The sequence below is a fragment of the Vulpes vulpes genome, chromosome X (assembly GCF_048418805.1).
Source record: "Vulpes vulpes isolate BD-2025 chromosome X, VulVul3, whole genome shotgun sequence".
In the NCBI taxonomy this organism is placed as follows: domain Eukaryota; kingdom Metazoa; phylum Chordata; class Mammalia; order Carnivora; family Canidae; genus Vulpes; species Vulpes vulpes.
The window spans coordinates 20,366,501-20,372,500 of NC_132796.1; the positions used below are offsets into that span (position 1 = coordinate 20,366,501).

Sequence of the window (6,000 nt, forward strand, 5' to 3'; positions counted from 1 at the left end):
AGGAATGTTTGAAGGTCTTTCTTGCAAAGAGGGTTTTGTGATCAGGTACATCTAGCGAACTCTGGGCTAGCCAGAGTTAAACAAGCTCATTGCAGATTGTCTGAGAACCTGTAAAATGATAAAGTGCAATCAACCTCACCAATACAGGACTCTAATGTGCATTCCTTTCCAAATTTGTCTGGCCTGAGGATTTGTAAGGATTTTGGTGAGAAGAAAGTAGGAATAGGAAACCTGTTATTTACTTTTTTTTTTTTGAACATAGAGGCAGGGTTCTATAATCAAGTCTTGACTTCACATCTTTTCACTGAAAAACATTGGTACACAAGCTAGCTTTAGGAAAATATTTTAAAGTTCTAATGGCTTATTTTAATTTTAAGGTAATAGATCATTTCACAAAATTTAGCGAGGAGTCAGGAACTACAAATGGCACTGCCATTGTGTATTCTCTGGTTCTTTTTGCATAGCCATATGTATTTTTTACATGGTTTCAGTCATGATTAAAATATGCTTCTGTATCATGTTTATCTTTTGTCAGGTGTCTGTGTTACTACATCATTTTCAATATCAAAACCAAATTTAAGTGTTTTATTCTTGTTGGACATTTTAGGCTACTTTTACTATCTCTTTATTAGAAAATTGTGATGAGTATTCTCCTGTTTACATTATTTTTTGTTGTTATTTGAAATACTTCTTGAGGATAAATTCTTACCGACAATACATATCAAAGTGCCTAAATTAAATATGGTCATGATTCATATTGCCATATTGCTTTCTTGATAGGTTATCCCAATTTAAACTGTAGTCAGTACTTGATGCATGTACCAGTTTTACCACTGTCTTTGCAGCATTTGTACATTATCATTATTTCTAACTAATTTAGTAAGTATAAAATGTTTCTTGCCTTATTTTGTAGATCTTTGGTAATTAGCAAAGTAGAATGTGGGTTTTTTAACAAAAATATGGAACACATAGTGAGAATTAGATGTACTAAATTGGTCTCATCCCAACCCTTGGATTAGCAGGTGTAGGAAGAGAACAAAAGTATATATATTTAGTGTGACTCATCACTCCACTTGTAGACTCTAGGGGAATCACCTGGCTTCATGAACCAATGCTACCTTTGAGACTTCTTAAACATCCAGCTCATCAAGTCAAATTCAATAAAAATTAAATTACTTCTTAGAAAGTCAGCTAGTTTTATTATTCTCTCACCATTCTTAGTGAGAGAAAGTAAAAGGAGTGGATATCCTATAGATTGGTAGCCCTCCAGTAAATGTTGATGATGTTATTGGTAGTGGTATAATACATCAGGTCATCGTTTATCATTTAGTATCTTTTTTAAAAAATGAGTTAGCCCGGCAGCCCTGGTGGCGCAGCAGTTTAGCGCCGCCTGCAGCCCGGGGTGTGATCCTGGGGACCTGGGATCGAGTTCCACGTGGGGCTTCCTGCAGGGAGCCTGCTTCTCCCCCTCTGCCTGTGTCTCTGCCCCTCTCTCTCTCTCTCTCTCTCTCTCTGAATGAATGAATGAATGAATGAATGAATAAATAAATAAATAAATAAATAAATCTTTTTTAAAAAATGAGTTAGCCAGCACAGGCATTTTGACGTACTTTTTTCCCCTTTCATATCCTTGTCCTCAAATGGTAACATTTTAGGCAGGCATTTACCAAGGCTGTCATCTACTCTTGACAGGGAGTAGCTTTCATAGCATAGGGTCATATTGCTGCTCAGAACTTGACCCTTTGGGATAACTGGAGGTTCAGAGCATCCTGGTTAGTGATACTGCCTGTAGCTATTCCTCACAGGCACCTTGACAGTGAGTCTGAGCCTACTCTTCTACAGTCTTTTTGGAGTTGCTAGTGATGAGTTGGGAATTTCTTTTTCTTTTTTTCTTTTCTTTTTTTTTTTGAGTTGGGAATTTCTTGATTCTGTGTATGAGGTTCCTGGGCTTTGCTAGGAAAAAGCTGCATCTTACTAGAGACCATTCCAAAGAAGCTCCAAAATCAGTGGTAGAATGGACAGGATTGTTGTAATTACCATAGGGTTTTCTAAAGTGTCTGTTTCTCAGGATTGTGCTTACCTGACCCTTAAGTTCTAGGGTACTGTGCCTCAATCATACATTACTTTCTTTTTTTAAGATTTTATTTATTTATAAGAGAGAGGCAGAGGGAGAAGCAGGCTCCCTACAGGGAGCCTGATGCAGGAGTCGATCCCAGGACCCTGGGATCACAACCTGAGCCCAAGGCAGATGCTCAACCACTGAGCCACCCAGGTGCCCCAATCATACATTACTTTCATTTAATAATTATTTATTGAACACCTACTACATCCTAGGCACTTTGGGGCTGGGGACACACCAATGAACAGGACATTTCCTTTTTTATAAAACCAGTTTCACATTATGTAGATTATATAAAATTGATACATGTGGGCAAAAATAGATATTTGCAACTGTTTGGACAGAAGCACTAGACTGTGTGTGAGGGCTTTAAATACATTGTTCAGGTTTGATGGTAAAGTACTTGCCTCTTATCATGCCAGACTCATCCCTACATAATAAATCTACTCTCATTTAGTCCCGGGTTGCATTTGGCTTGAGTACTTTCCAGGATTGACTTGGGGTATGAAAGCTGGCTCTTTTTCTGACTCATGTTGCCAGAGTCATAAGAAAGCTGGGACAGTTTTGTTCCCAGGGTTTTGCATATGTCTCTTTTCAGATACCTTTAGAAAAAGATCAGTAGTCTTTTTTTATATTCATGGGAATTTAGCAGTATCCAAATTGCTGATTCTTAAAAATACATTCTCTGAGTGTTCTCTGTTACATAGGAAGTGAAAATGCAGGAATGCAAACTTCAGTATATGCTTAAGGTCCCAAGTAAATAGAACACTTTTTCACACTGGAAGTACAGACAGGACTTTCCCAAGTTAGACACTAAATATTTTATTACGTCTTTATTTCAAGGACATGGTTTTGACTTCTTAACGGTGGCCAAATCTGTCTGGCTGTGAGGTGAACCCATGGGAGGGATTCTGTATTATGTAATTCGCCAAAACAAAAGGGTTAGTTTTTGTTTAGTTTGCAGTGTAGAACTAAGATTTCAAACTAAGTTAAACTTTTTCTTAGTAACATTTCTGTTCTTGATAAGGAGATGAGAAAGCATCTACATGTGACTCCCTGGGCCATGGCAGAAGTCACTGAGGGAATTACATAGCCCCTGAGATAGAGTGCTGTGGTGGATCCTTTTATTCAGTTGTTTAGCCAGCAAAATCTCTTGAAGGTCATGTATGAGGAAAGCAGTAGACTGATTTCTAGTTCTACTTTGGTATACCCTTAGTGTTCCTCACATTATCCTCAGTTGTAAAATTGTGAAAATCCTTTATAATGGAATGTGTATACCATATAGGATTTTGGCCTTCAAAGGAGAAGGGATAATACTGAACTTGTGGTCTGTGTGTTAAAACTTCAAAATGACTGCAGCTGAACAAAGTGTTGGTTTGCTAAGTAGGTTAGGGACAGTGAAAATACTGCCAGGCTACCTGAGACAGGGTCTTACTTCTCCATAAGAAGAAACCTGGGAAGTACTTGTGGTCTCTTAGGGCAGAAATAAGGAGTGGTACAGGAAGAGAACCTTAGAACTATGACAGAAAGTCTTAAACCTCTGTATCTAATCATTGGGTACTGTCTAGAAGACAGTGGATTTTTACCATGAAGAATCTTTTGTGTTTCTCCATTGTGATTTTGATGTGCTTGCTTGTTGATGTAGTTTGTTAAATTCTACAGACAGCTTCTCTTAACCATGAGGCAGACACTAGCTTTCTTTTTCAATTCATTTTTTTCATTTTTTTTTAATCAGAGTGAAATTCACATAACAAAATCAACCATTTTAAAGTAAATAATGCAGTGGCACTTAGTATATTCACAAATGTTGTAAGACCACTTCTGTCTAGTTGCAAAACATTTTTATCACTGCAAAAGAAAATTCTTGGGATGCCTGGGGGCTCAGTGATTAATTGTCTGCCTTTGGCTCAGGTCATGATCCCGGGGTCCTGATGGAGTCCTGCATCAGGCTCACTGCAAGGAGCCTGCTTCTCCCTCTGTCTCTGCCTCTATCTCTGTCTCTCATGAATAAATAGTCTTTTAAAAAAGAGAAGAAAATCCTGTACTCTTTAAGCAGTTGTACCCCATTCTTCCCCTTCTTCCAATCCCTGGGAACCACTAATCTGCTTTGCGTCCCTATGGATTTACCTATTCTGGATATTTCACATATGTGGAATCATATATATGACCCTTTGTTTCTGGCTTTTTTGACCTAGCACATTTCTGAGGTTCATCCATGTTATAACCTGTGTCAGTACTTCATTCTTTTTTATGGCCAAATAATAGTCTATTGAAGAGATATACCACAGTCTGTTTATCCATTCATCCAACCATGGGCATTTGGGTTGCTTCTTTCAGTATACTTTAAAGTTTATTCTCATTATCTAGACAGATCTTTTATTTGGCCTAAATAATGTGTTCCGTGACTCACTTGTTGGTCCTAGTTCAGCTGAATGGTACTACACAAAGCTAGGCTGATCCCTTCTCTGTTCCTGTGTTCAGTAAGCACTTGCTCAGCACCAGCTCTGCCTGCTTTGAGAACTTTATAGATATTTGAAGATGGTTGTTTTCCTGAGCTTTCTCCTCCTTGGCCCAATTTTCCTAGGTCTTCAACCATTTCTCTACTGCTCTGCTTTCAGAATAATCATCCTACTCTAGAGTTTGTGTCTCAGTAAAATGAGGAGCCAAAAACAGCATATAGCCCTTCAAGTGCTCTTGCTAACGCTAGTATGGAGCAGAATAAACCTGCTGCTGCTGCCAACTTTTCTAGGTAGTAAGTTTCTGTGAAGTCTATTTAAGGTTGCGTTAACTTCTTTAGCATCCATATTCACAGCACTGACTCATTTTGAACATTCTCTCTACTAAAATATGTAATGTTTTTGCACATGCAGCTACTAAGCCATGCCTGTTGTCTGAGACCCATGTGGTTTATTTAGACCTGTCAATAAGACTCTATTAGTGCTGTATTCCTTTCCTAAGTCCACTATAACAAAGTTCCATAAACTAGGTTGCCTAAAACAAGAGAAATTTCTTGTTTCACAGTTCTGGAAGCTAAGTAGAAGTCAAAAATCCAGGTATCTCCAGGGCTTTCTCCTCCTGAAAGCTAGTAGGGAAGAATTCCTTATCTCCTCTAGCTTCTAGTAATCTTTGGCGTCTGTTGATCTATAGGTGTATCACTGCAGTCTCTGCTTACATAGTCACATGGCCATCTTATCCCTCTATAGTTCTCTATTCTTCTTCCTATAACAACGCCAGTCATATTGAATTAGGGCCTACACTAATCCAGTATGATCTCACCTTAATCTTATTTTCTCTGCCAAGACCCTATTTCCAAACAGGACTTGATTATACCTTTTTAGGAACACAGTTCAACCCATAAGATAGGAATTGTACTGAGCTTGGGGAAATGGAAACCAAAAGTAATAGTAGCTTAACCAGAATAAATATTTAATTTACTAAGAAACTTTCATTTTTTATCACATGATGGAAATCCAGTTGAGCTGTCCAGGATTGCGATGGTGGCTCCCAAGTATCCTCAAGTGTACAGGTGCGTCCTGCCCTTCTGTATCATCAGCAGTGCCAGGCTTTTACTTGCAATCTGTACATGTTCCTTCAGGCCATCACAGGCTACAAGACAGATAAAAGGTGGAAGGTTCAAAAAGACGCACCTCCCACCCAAGTCACTTCTTTGAGTAGCCTTTCCAGAAGTCTCACCTAACATTTGTGGTTACATTTTGTGAGCCAGAAATTAGTCACATGGAGATAATAGCTTATTTTGTTATAAAAGAAAAAGCCCAGACTAGATATTGGGCAGCAACCAGCAGTCTCTGTGACTGAGACCTTCCAGCAAATCCTGTAAAATGTTGTCTTTATGTGCTCAGCCCATCACTGTCCCATTGTGG

The 6,000-nt window shown here is 38.6% G+C and overlaps 1 protein-coding gene across 3 annotated transcripts in view; it reads left to right on the forward strand.

The window, feature by feature from the left end:
- POLA1 (DNA polymerase alpha 1, catalytic subunit) overlaps positions 1–6,000 on the forward strand; it is a 310,773-nt gene that overhangs the window by 197,400 nt on the left and 107,373 nt on the right. The gene's annotated exons all lie outside the window — the stretch shown is intronic.